The sequence below is a fragment of the Sphaeramia orbicularis genome, chromosome 24 (genome assembly GCF_902148855.1).
Source record: "Sphaeramia orbicularis chromosome 24, fSphaOr1.1, whole genome shotgun sequence".
Taxonomy (NCBI): domain Eukaryota; kingdom Metazoa; phylum Chordata; class Actinopteri; order Kurtiformes; family Apogonidae; genus Sphaeramia; species Sphaeramia orbicularis.
The window spans coordinates 2,833,178-2,845,027 of NC_043979.1; the positions used below are offsets into that span (position 1 = coordinate 2,833,178).

The 11,850-nt window shown below is 37.7% G+C and overlaps 1 pseudogene; it reads left to right on the forward strand.

The window, feature by feature from the left end:
• Nucleotides 1-620: 620 nt before the first annotated feature.
• Nucleotides 621-11,561, forward strand: LOC115415544 (60S ribosomal protein L7-like 1; annotated as a pseudogene).
• Nucleotides 11,562-11,850: the final 289 nt, after the last annotated feature.

Below are 11,850 nucleotides of genomic sequence, written 5' to 3' on the forward strand. Positions count from 1 at the left end.
ATAATAATAATACTTTCATAAAGACTTAAAAAAAAAAACACTGGATGGACACACTGGGTTTATGTTTAGTTAATGAGAGATTTTACTGAAAAAGTCACTTTTTCTGCAGTTTTCTCTGTTTTAATACAATAACCTTTGAATTTACTCTGAGCTTTTATAAACATCAACATGATCAGTAAACTTAAAATATGGAAAAATAATATTTTTAACTAGAAAAAAGGCAAAATACAGAAGACAATATTATAATAAATGGTGATAAAACCACTTCAGAAGTATAAATATATAGAAAAATTTATTTAGAAAATGCCACAAAAGTAGCACTGGGTCTTTATGGGTTAAGTCACTGTGACAAAATTTCATACTAAAACAGGGCTAAGAAAAAAAAAAAAAAAAAAGATAAATAAAGTTCTGTTGGCAAATGAATCTGGGATAATCGTAAAATAATATGAGGAATTGCATTTATCTTCAGAGGATTGACCTCTGTTGTTCTTCCATTTTTTATTTCTTTCATTCCTTGCTTTACATTTACAGTTGTTATTCCACTAATCACCACTAAGTGCCACTGTTGTGCAGATGCAGGTTTCAGTTGCCCTACTGAGCTTGCCGGTGTGTGACGTCATCACTGTGTGACGGCTGAGACAGATTGATTCCAGGATGGCAGAGGCTGAGTATGTATTTGTTTTTATCTGTATCTAAGTCCATCCTCTTTTAATTTACATTCATTTATATTTTTTCGGGTCTTAAAAGTACATTGACGTCTTGGTAATTCGGATCGAACCTGTAGTTTGTCAGATGAATGCGAAAGAGGCTGTTTCTAGGTAAACAAACCTCACATGGGTAGCTGCATAGGCTACAGATGATTAGTCTTCCATAATATACCTTCATTTAGTCCAAATGTGTCAATGTTTGTGGAACACTTTAAAAGCATTATGAAGCTGCCATCTTCAGTGCTTTGAATTATTGTTTTGTGTCGTTCATTTAAAGTTTTAATTACAAAATTCATCTGGTGTTGGATGTGGACGATGCTGTCTTGTCCAACCTTTAAACTGTGTATTGGTCATGATATGAGCTGCCCCCCCTTTGGGTGTTTAATATCTGACTTTCATTTACTGATTATATATTTGTGTATGCTCCTATTGACAGATCTAAAAAAGTTATCAAGTTAGTTCCAGAGTATCTTCTGAAGAAGAGGAAAGCATACCAGGCTATTAAAGCCACACAAGCTAAACTAGCACTGCTTGAAAAGAGAAAGGTAAGTGCTGATGACTTTTTAATTAGATGATTTTAACATTTACTGATGGTGTTAGCTCAGTCTGGAAGTGTTTGTGATGGTCATACAGAAAAAAATGATTAGACCACACTTGTTTTCTTCTGTTTCTTGTTCATTTTAATGTCTTTTACAACTAAAGGTCCATTTGTTTGGACAAATATACTGATAACAATAAAAGTAGTTCATAAGAGTTTAACTTCAGAGCTGATACCTATCCATGTTCCCTGTTTTCTTAATAATAACTAAAATCACTTCAGTTCCTACATCAATATCTATGTCATTGTACTGACAAAAACAGTGCATTTAGACATTCCATGTTTTCTTTTCAGTCTGTGTTAGAGCCATTTTTTGTGCTTCAGTTATAAAGTCATATTTATATTTCGGCTAAAATGTGCGTAGAGGTCTCATTTCTGTCTTTGTGCATAAGAAATCAATCTCAGTGAATCCCCAAAGGAACTTTGTGTTGGTAAATGCAAGTTCTGCAAATGTACAGGATTTCAGTTCTGTTCAACATGTTGATGCTCATATGAACTATGTTTTCAGCTCAAAAATGTCCAATTTCATCACAATTAATGCTATATTTTCATGTCACAAATGGCCAAGTTATATTTGAACTGAACTGACCTGAAAAACAAATATTCTATTCTTTTAGATTCCTCAGTTTTTCTTCTCAGATTCTCTCCTCCATATCACATGTTTTATTTGTACAGGTTCAGTCTGGAGTATGGTGCTGATCCATCCTGCTTCTGTTCCACCAATACATACATGAAGAATGGCACACAGCACTGTTTACATCAACACTTTTACAATAAGAAGCATTTTTATACACAAAGAACAATTCTAGATTGTTCTTTCCTCTTTAGTCTGATGCTAAACTATCCAATAAATAATTGTGATCCCAGTTTTTGCACAGGGATCATTAGTGTAAACGCTGACATGGCTGCAGAGCATCAGTATGATGGGATCCACAACAACCATGTCACATCCGTCCACTGACACATTTAGTGTTTTTGTGTCAGCTGGGATTGTTTTAGATCCACAATACCAACATTTATGAAGAAGAGCACAATTAGCAATAGGAAGTCTAGAAGTTTATTCCTAATAAAGTACTGGTACTGACCAGAGCATCATGGGTAATGTCACGTCCGTCCACCAGCAAAAGTTTTCACATACACGTGCTATTCCAAATCCAATATTTATGAAAATAGAGCTTCCACTGTCAAATAATATCAGTCTGTGCACAAATGGATTAGCATTATTTACACACACTTCTATGCATTTATAACAACTTTTTTTTTTTTTTTTTTGACAAAAATGGACACTCATTTGACCCCCTAAGTAAATTTTAGCCGATTTAGATTTGATTACTTATTAATAATTTATGCATATTATATGAATGTTTGAGTAATACTAGCATCAGTCTTGACGTCATTGTGTGATGCGATCCTATTGGCTGCTGAGATTATAAAAATGTAAAGAAAGAGAAGCAGAACCGGAAGCCTGGAGTCCAGGAGCGTCACAGCCTTTTGACCGTCCTGTAATTTAATTTAGGAATTTATCTTTTGTTTGTATCAATTTAAGTTTTAAGTAAAGACAAGAAACAGAAAAGTTTGGCTTCCAGACCCTTTGTTTACTGGTACGTGTCACATACAGAAGAACTCCGAGGTCAACAGATAGTGAGGTTAACAGGCTGCACTCAGTCTGTTTTAGTCACGTGATCCACACAGGAGTTAGGACTGGATTGCATAACCATTGGTTTTGATGACTTTTGATGGTCTAATAATTTTTTCTGCGATTGTATAATGTAACTCAACTCTTTTGGTAATATCACTTGTTAAATGACTGTGTTTTTATATTATTCCAGGTATCAAAAGGCAAACCACTTAAGTTCAAACGTTTAGAAGACTTCTTAAAAGACAGCCACAGGAAACATCGTGATGAAACACGCATCCAAAGAAATCGGCACAGACCACCTGCCCCTCTGCCTCCAGCCAAGAACAGGCTGGCGTTTGCTGTCCGAATCAGAGAGTGAGTGCTTTGTGTTTGGCATGGTTCCATACATTCTAGATCAGGGGTCTCAAACTCAGATCCTCAAGGGCCGGTATCCTGCATGTTTTAGTTGTTTCCCTCTTCCAGCACACCTGACGGTCGTTATCAGGCTTCTGCAGAGCTTGATGGTAGGCTTATCATTTGAATCAGGTGTGTTCGAACAGGGATACATCTTAAACATGCAGGATAGTGGCCCTCGAGGACTGGAGTTTGAGACCCCTGTTCTAGATGGAAAAGAAAATGTTCTCAAACTAATATCGAGTGCATCATTGTGTTAATATAACTTGGTACTGGCTGCATACGGGGTTCCTGTGGGGTTTTAAAAAGCCTTAAAAGTCTTGAATTTACAAATCTGCATTTAAAACCTTAAAAAGTCTTTAAAAGGTATTAAATTTGATGTGGTTGGTCTTACATTATGTTGCCATATATTTGTTGGCTGTGTTGCCTTTAAATGTGTCTGTTAAATGTCCGAACTGCAAAGACAGTAACGTTATTCTACTTGGCTCCACCTGTTCCAACCCAACAATTTATACTGAAATTAGAACCAGTTATCCTTACCTCTGCAGACCCTGCTGAGAAATGAGTCGTAATGGTGGGAATCAAGGTGTTGAAGTAAATAAATAAGTTTTCCTAAATTCTAGAAGTCATGAATTTTTGCCGATATGGCCATGAAATATGCATTAACTTCTGTTCTAAGTAGTGTTAAAAAGGTTTTAAAAAGTCTTAAAGTTAACTTGTAGAAACCTGTAGGAACCCTGTGCATAGAAAAATGACTCTTTGTTTTATACAAAATTCTGATAATTGTGTGTATTGGACCAGATCCAGTGCTGACACAGGGACACATGTCCTGTTCAGTAGTGTCTGTGTTTAAACTAAATAACTGAAAATAACTGCTCTCCATGTTTAATACATGTATGAATAGATCAGTCACTGGATTTACTGTTGAATGTCCTTCAGTTCATAAAGACTCCTCTCCTTTGTTTTTTTTCCACATATCCAGTGCCTTTGTAAAGTTGAGGCTCACTGGGTCCCAGTATGAGTTTGTCCTTAGTATCTATACTGAGTAGAGTGACCATATTTTGATTTCCAAAAACAAGAGGACACTTGGCTCCGCCTCGAGATACTTGAGCACACACTATGTAAATACCATAGTATTCTGTGCAGTACCCATAAACCCTGAGAAAACATTTCAATGTAGCAGGCTGTTTGTTAATGCATATATGTTCATAATTGTATGTTTGTTTAAAGTTATTTATTGGCATTATGTATATATATATATATATATATATATATATATATATATATATATATATTATTTATTTATTTATTTATATATATATATGTGTGTGTGTGTGTGTGTGTATGTATGTATGTAGAGAGAGAGAGAGAGATTCTGATTCCCCATGGTTTAGCCTTTCCAAAGAGCCCTCACTGATGTCTGTAGGTTGAAGCATTCAAAAGTTATTCTTTTTTTTTTTCCAAACGTTATCTGAACCTGTCCAGATTTGGTCACTTTGGATAAATGTGTAATCCCCAAATGGTTCCTCTGTAAAACGCATAAACATAACCATAGAAAAAATGCTCTAAAAGGGACATTTTTTCAGATAAAGTTCATAAATATGAAATGTAAATTGTCAAGACATTGGTGTGTTGGCAGATGGTGTGTGTCAGTCCATAACTACCACCTGTAGCCTGTTAGGGGCTGTGTGTTTTTGACTTTGTTTATTTTGTCTATTCTTGTATGATAATTTTGTAGATATTTTGCCTAGTTGTGTTTTATCCTTTAGTAGTATTTCTTCTTTTTACCTTACCGGCCGACAGGCCGTAAGCCATTGCCGTCATGTGGCGTCCAGCAGCGTTTGTCATCATCGTCTGTCGTCCGTTACAAAGCTTTATATCATCGTCTTCTCAGAAACTCCAGTTCTGATTGACTTCAAACTTGGTATACAGCTTCTGTATGATGATGTCAACACAAGGTATTGAAATTATTTCAATCCGGATCTGATTCTGGATTTGGTGGGATTTTGAAAAATGTTCCCATTATAACAGATGGGAAGTGGATTGATCCAATAAATCAGTATCAATGATATCAAGTTGGAATTTGAATTTTTGACAGATCTGATTGGAATATGAGCAAAACATGGGCTATTTCTGTAATAGAATAAATACACAGAACTGGGTGAGAATAAATGGATGTGGATACATTTCCCAAAGCTTTTAATTTGGCCGGTAAGATACAGGACCATTGATCCGATTTTTTCATTTGTTTAAGCTTAATTAGTTTGGCTCCACTTTTGCTATAGTCGAGCACCTGTGGGGCGTCTCTCTCTCTCTCTCTCTCTCTCTCTCTCTCTCTCTCTCTCTCTCTCTCTCCTCAGTTCCGTTCCAGTGTTCAGTTTTTGGAGTACACATGTTCAGGCTTCACTCAGGTTACCTCATGCCTGCCTCTTGGCTTTTTGTTAGCCTTTTGTTAGCTTTTTCTTTTTGTTTGGCCAGGTGGATCTGGATGTCCTGTTTTCGCTTTTCTTTTGGTTAGAACTTATTCTGTGGTTTGTTTTTTGGGTTAGGGTAGCGGTGTATAGGGTTGGCCTGTCCGGCGCACCGTCCTTATGTTTATTTGGCCGGGTCCGCTCTGGTCTTTTTTCTTTATTATTTTGGATTTTGGGTTTTAAAGGGTTTGGTTCTGGTTCATCCAGAACAGCTTCATTCAAACAAAGGAAAGAAGTTAAAAACAACAAACAAAACAAAAAAAATCAAATAAAATAAAACTGTAGCTGCTCCTAAACTTTTTCTTTGGGCTAGAGAAGAGAACCACGCTCCAACTGATGGTGGGTGAATGGTTGGTTTATTTTTTCCTCTCCAAACCACAGAGAAAAACTGCAATAACATAATCCATAACATATAATATCAGAATGTTGGCATCAAGAAGCATGTTTAACACAATATTTAACATAAACGTCACGTACATATCAGTATAGATAATATTACAAGAAATCCATACCATGTCTACCCTCCAACCAGAAGTAAGGCAGTAGCTCTTCTTAAAGATGTGTTTTTCCCTTATTTCCAAAAAACAGACCCAAACTCTTTGTCCCTGCTACATAACATCTAATGACTGATTGGATGCCTCACATGACTAACCAAATGCAACACATGACTATGCAACCTTGAAGTGTACTTTTTCTCCACCAGCAGGGGTCATTAATTATGAGAGTTACAGCAAACTAATACAATTATTGGGGTGCCAAAGTGCATGAGCAAACAAAAATATAAACCTATCAAATAAAGACATGTTCCAGTGACGGCTACAAGATGTTTTTTGAATGATACCCTTTGACTCATGTCCTTTTTAAATATGTTCACCTTCAGGTCATAACACAGCTTTATACACCCTCGTTTTCACACAAAAATTCAGGTGTGGGGAAAAAAAAATCTAGATTTCTTTGTGTTTCTAAGTGTACAGCTGTTTCTGTCACTTAAACAGCAAAAGTGACTTCTGTAGTACAGTCTACAGGGTGTTCCCTTTACAGACAGCCCATTCTTTTATCTGTACTCCACATGGTTGAAGAACTGCTGTAATTTTAATTTGGAGAGGTGTTTTTCAGGCGTTTTAAGCAAAATCACCCTGAATGGTTAGAGGTCAAATGGAGTCCATTCAATGTGCATACACTGTAGTGTTTACAAAAAAGATCCTTCAGAACAATTTCCCCCGTCATATAGAAGTTAATGTCATGTTGTGAAGAGCTCTTCACTTCAGTCACTTCACACATAACATCACTGACATCCATGAAGGAACATTAGTTAAGATCATGTTGTGTTTTCTGTGTGTGTGTTCTGTATAACCTGAACATGTACACAGGGTTTGTACAGGTGCTTGAATCCTTGAAAATGTTTTGAATTTTAATGTTGTGTTTTCAAGGTCTGAGAAGTGCTTAAATTTTAGTTAAGTGCTTCCAATTCTAACTCTGCGATGTGATTTATTTGCTTATTTTAATATGAACTCTGCCATGGTTAGATGCCAAGCCAAAGCTACTTACACAGAGGCGATACATGTAGAAAAATAAAACTTCATGTCAAAAAAGAACATTCCCAGGTGTTCTCCGGTACATTTTTATCTTAATCTTTGTCTCGGTGCAAGTGTGTCTGAAGAACACCAAGTTTAGATGTTTATACAAAATATACATCATTGTGATAAAAAGTGAAAAAAATAATCCTGAGTATATGTATTACTGTAGATATGTATCTTTTAAGGTGTGTGCTGGAAAATTTTGAAAATGAACCTTAAATGTGCTTGAATTTAAACCTGAAAAATGTGTACAAAGTCTGTATACCTTAAGTATAATTGTAGTTAAAAACACCTGTGTTTTGTGTTTCTCTCAGGATTAAAGGTGTTAGTCAGAAAGTGATGAAGGTGATCCAGATGTTGAGGCTGAGGATTGATCTTCAGTGGAGCCTTCGTCAAAATCAGTAAGACGTCTGTAGCGATGATGAAGGTGGTGGAGCCCTACGTGGCCTGGGGGTGAGCATCTACTTATCTGTTCAGCGGAGCACACACTGAATTAGTGTGGCTGCATATTTTTTTAAAAAATGTGATTTTTCTCCAAAGATTCCCCAACTTGAAGTCTGTTCGTGAGCTTATTCTGAAAAGAGGACAGGCCAGAGTCGGGCCGCAGGAGGATCCCCCTCACCGACAACAGCTTATCGAGCAGCACATGGGTAAGCACCGCAGTGATCAGAGCAGGGAACGCCGTGGACGTGTTTGCATGAAGACTGACATGTTTGCATGGATTACAGTTATTTATCACTATTTATCATCTTTATATTACTATTATAAAGTACAGTACTAGTTACTACTACTAGTATATGGTACTTACCACCTGTGGCGCTGCATAGTAGTGACTCGGGCTGTAGTACTGCGACTGCAACTCACCTTTTCTTATTATGTTGGTTAACAGTTTAAACTGCAAGAGATCCAGGGGTGTAAGAAAGTATCAGTACTGTATATTGCAATATTTCACTTCATGATACTGTATTGATATTTTTAAGTATTTATTCAAATGCAGGACATGGCCAAGATCATTTTTGTTTTCTTTTTTATCATACTCTTTTATTTCTATATTCACATGGGTGTTTTGCTCTGTTGTTTGTATTCTACAAAAGTAGTATTGTGATATTGCAGGTCATACATGTAGTTTTTTTTAAACTGATAACAGTTATTTCAAGCATCCTAAAAGCACTTTTTGCTGTCTGAAAGAGGCAAATGTTAGTTTTTATCTTACCGGCCGACAGGCTGTAAGCTATTGTCGTCATCTGTCATCGTCTGTCGTCCGTTACAAAACTTTCAATCGTCGTCTTCTCCGAAACTACAATTCCAATTGACTTCAAACTTGGTATACAGCTTCTGTATGATAATGTCAGCAAAAGTTAGTGAATTATTTGGATCCAGATCGGATTCTGGATTTGGTGCCACTTTGAATAATTTCCCCATTATAACAGATAGGAAGTGGATGGATGCAATAACTCAGTAAATCTAAATGATATCCAGTGTAAATTTCTCCAGTCCAGCCCTGATGGGGAGATGACCCAAACAGAATGTCCACATGCTGATCAGGATCTTCTTCTGGATCTGGAACTTACGGAAAATTTAACATGGGCTCTTATGAGGAAAACATTTCAATCGTCTTCTTCTCCCAAACTCCAGTTCTGATTGACTTCAAACTTGGTATACAGCTTCTGTATGAGGATGTCAGCACAAGGGATTGAAATTATTTCAATCCGAATCTGATTCTGGATTTGGTGCCACTTTGAAAAATGCTCCCATTATAACAGATAGGAAGTGGATTGATCCAATAAATCAGTACCAATGATATCAAGTTGGAATCTGAATTTTTTTACAGATCTGATTGGAATATGACCAAAACATGGGCTATTTCTGTAATAGAATAAATACACAGAACTGGGGGAGAATAAATGGCATCTGGATACATTTCCCAAAGCTTTGAATTTGGCCGGTAAGATACAGGACCATTGGTCCAATTTTTGTTTTTGTTTTTTGTTTTTTTTGGGAATGCACAAAAATAATGTTCTGATGTTTGATGACTCAGGGACTGAACACTGTGCATTCTTTTCACAATGAATAGAATATGAACATTTAAGCAGGATCTTAAACTGTAATGTCTGTAAAACATTATTTATTTATTTATTGTTGTGTGTGGGGTTTTTTTTTACTTGTAAAGTCTTATGTTAAAACATTATTTATTCAAATGCTGCTCTATAGGTTTTTCCAGGAAATAATCTTTTAAAAAATATCGCTTGTTAACAGTATCATGATATATTGCGATATATCATATCATGATCCTAGTTTTGTGACTTGTATCGTGTTGCCAGATTCTTGCCAATTCACACCCCTAAAGAGATCACCAGCTATTTCCTGTGTTTGTAACTGAAACCTTGGTGTCAATAACTGGAGGTGTGTGTATCTGTTATTTACCATCAGAAGTTAACTAACATGTAATTAGTTCATGATAAGTGTGTCAACAGACACAAAAAAGATCATTAACATTTTGTATTTTCCTAAAGTCTGGTCAGTTTCTCTCCATGTGTTATTGCACATCTAAGTGGTCTGTACGGGTTCAGTGAACAACTGTGGAGATAAAAGACTTTTCACATGACTGTTCCTCAGATTCAGATCTATTAAAGGTAAACTCCGGCTACAGCAGGGTTTTCATTTGGCTCAGGTCCTGTCTGAGTTAGAGCAAGTTCCCCAAGTGTGAGGAAGTCTTAGGCCGTTTTCAGACTGGGTATCTGAGTCTGTATCTGAGTACGTTGGACCCCACAGACCACTTAATTTTATCAGTGTGAATGCATATATTTCATGCATGAGTACCATACTCAAGTCCAGCTAAGAAGGTAGTCCTGGGTACGGACTGCGTGGATTATAGTATGGAATGTTGCCATGATCTGTACCTGAGAGCAGAAGTGACCTAATCACCACGAGACCATAGACGGCGCTCCTGTTGTCTCCTGAAAAATCCTCAGATCCATGTGGCACAGGCTCACCTTATCATCCAAACCACTCTGATATCTCAGGGACAGTGAGGGTCGCTCTTCTTCTCTGTGCCTCAAACAGTCTAAGGCTCCGTTCAGACTTCAGCCAAATTTGGCCCAAATCTGTTTTTTTTTTGTCCGTATGTGACCTGTATCCGATTTGTTAAAGACAGTTTGAACAGCACAAATCCGTACTTTCGTATGTGGTCCTAAATCAGATATGTATCTGATATTTTGCAATGCAACTTCAGTCTGAACAGCCAGGTCATATTTATCTGACCTTTCCAGTTACCCCCGTGGATTGACACAGCAAACGTAGAGACCCGGAGGTACGTTATTTGGTTTCCACCTAGTGTAAATGCATTTACAATTCACATACACACGTAAACATTGCACTATCCACAGGCTGACCTTTGACCCCACCACAGTGTTTTCACAGTCTATCAGGCTTGTACTGTTTCAGCCCTGTAACGCCCACTCGTTCTTGGACACGAGCCGCATTATGTATGTGCTTGTGAACACAACAATCTGCAGGAAAGTGTGATCGTATCCAGGTACTGCACGGATCCGGTTACCCAGTCTGAAAACGCCCTATGTTTTCCCGCCACAGAATTGTAATGTTTGTCACATTTCAATGACATAAAGGTCGGATAAATGCAACTTCGCCGTTCAGGACGGAAGTCGCATTGCAAAATTATCAGATATGTATCGGATTTAGGACCACATATGAAAGTGGTCTGGGACGGATTTGAAGAAATCGGATTAGTGCTGTTCAAAGTGTCTTTAACAGATCAGATACAGGTCACATATGGGCACAAAAATCTGATTTGGGCCAGCGTTTACCTCAGTCTGAACGGAGCCTTAGTAATGGTTTGCCTCTGTGCTCTGAGTTTTGAGAAAGGTTCTTTGGTCTTGTCTCCTCATAAACTGTTTTCCTGCTGTCCCTCCCGTGTTCCCACTGTTTCCCTCCCTTCTCCTGTTCCTCAGGTAACATGGTATCATCTGTTTGGAGGACCTGATCCATGAGATCTACTCTGTCGGTAAAGGCTTCCGGGCTGCCAACAACTTCCTGCAGCCTTTCAAGCTGTCAGTGGCCCGTCACGCTGCCAGGGACAAGGCTGGGCTCCTGAAGGACCTGGGAAAGCCTGGGTTCCGTGGTACAGACATCAACAGCATCATCAGACAACTGAACTGAGGAAACACACCCAGGACACACTCTGTGCAGCAGATTCAACCAGTCTTTACTTTCCGAGGATCAGTTGCCAATGATGACAGAAGGGTTTGTTTTGACTCTCTGGCTGTCGACGCCTCACCCAGACTCCTATATTAACATGACCTTTTCTATATATGGTTTGTTTGGTTATAATTCCAGTATGGTGGGAGGCAAAAAGAACACCTGGAATCAAGATTGTTGCCTTTGCTGTGTTTGACTTCTGTGCTCATGAGTGAAACACATGATGGAAGCAGTGAATACTCTTCACTAA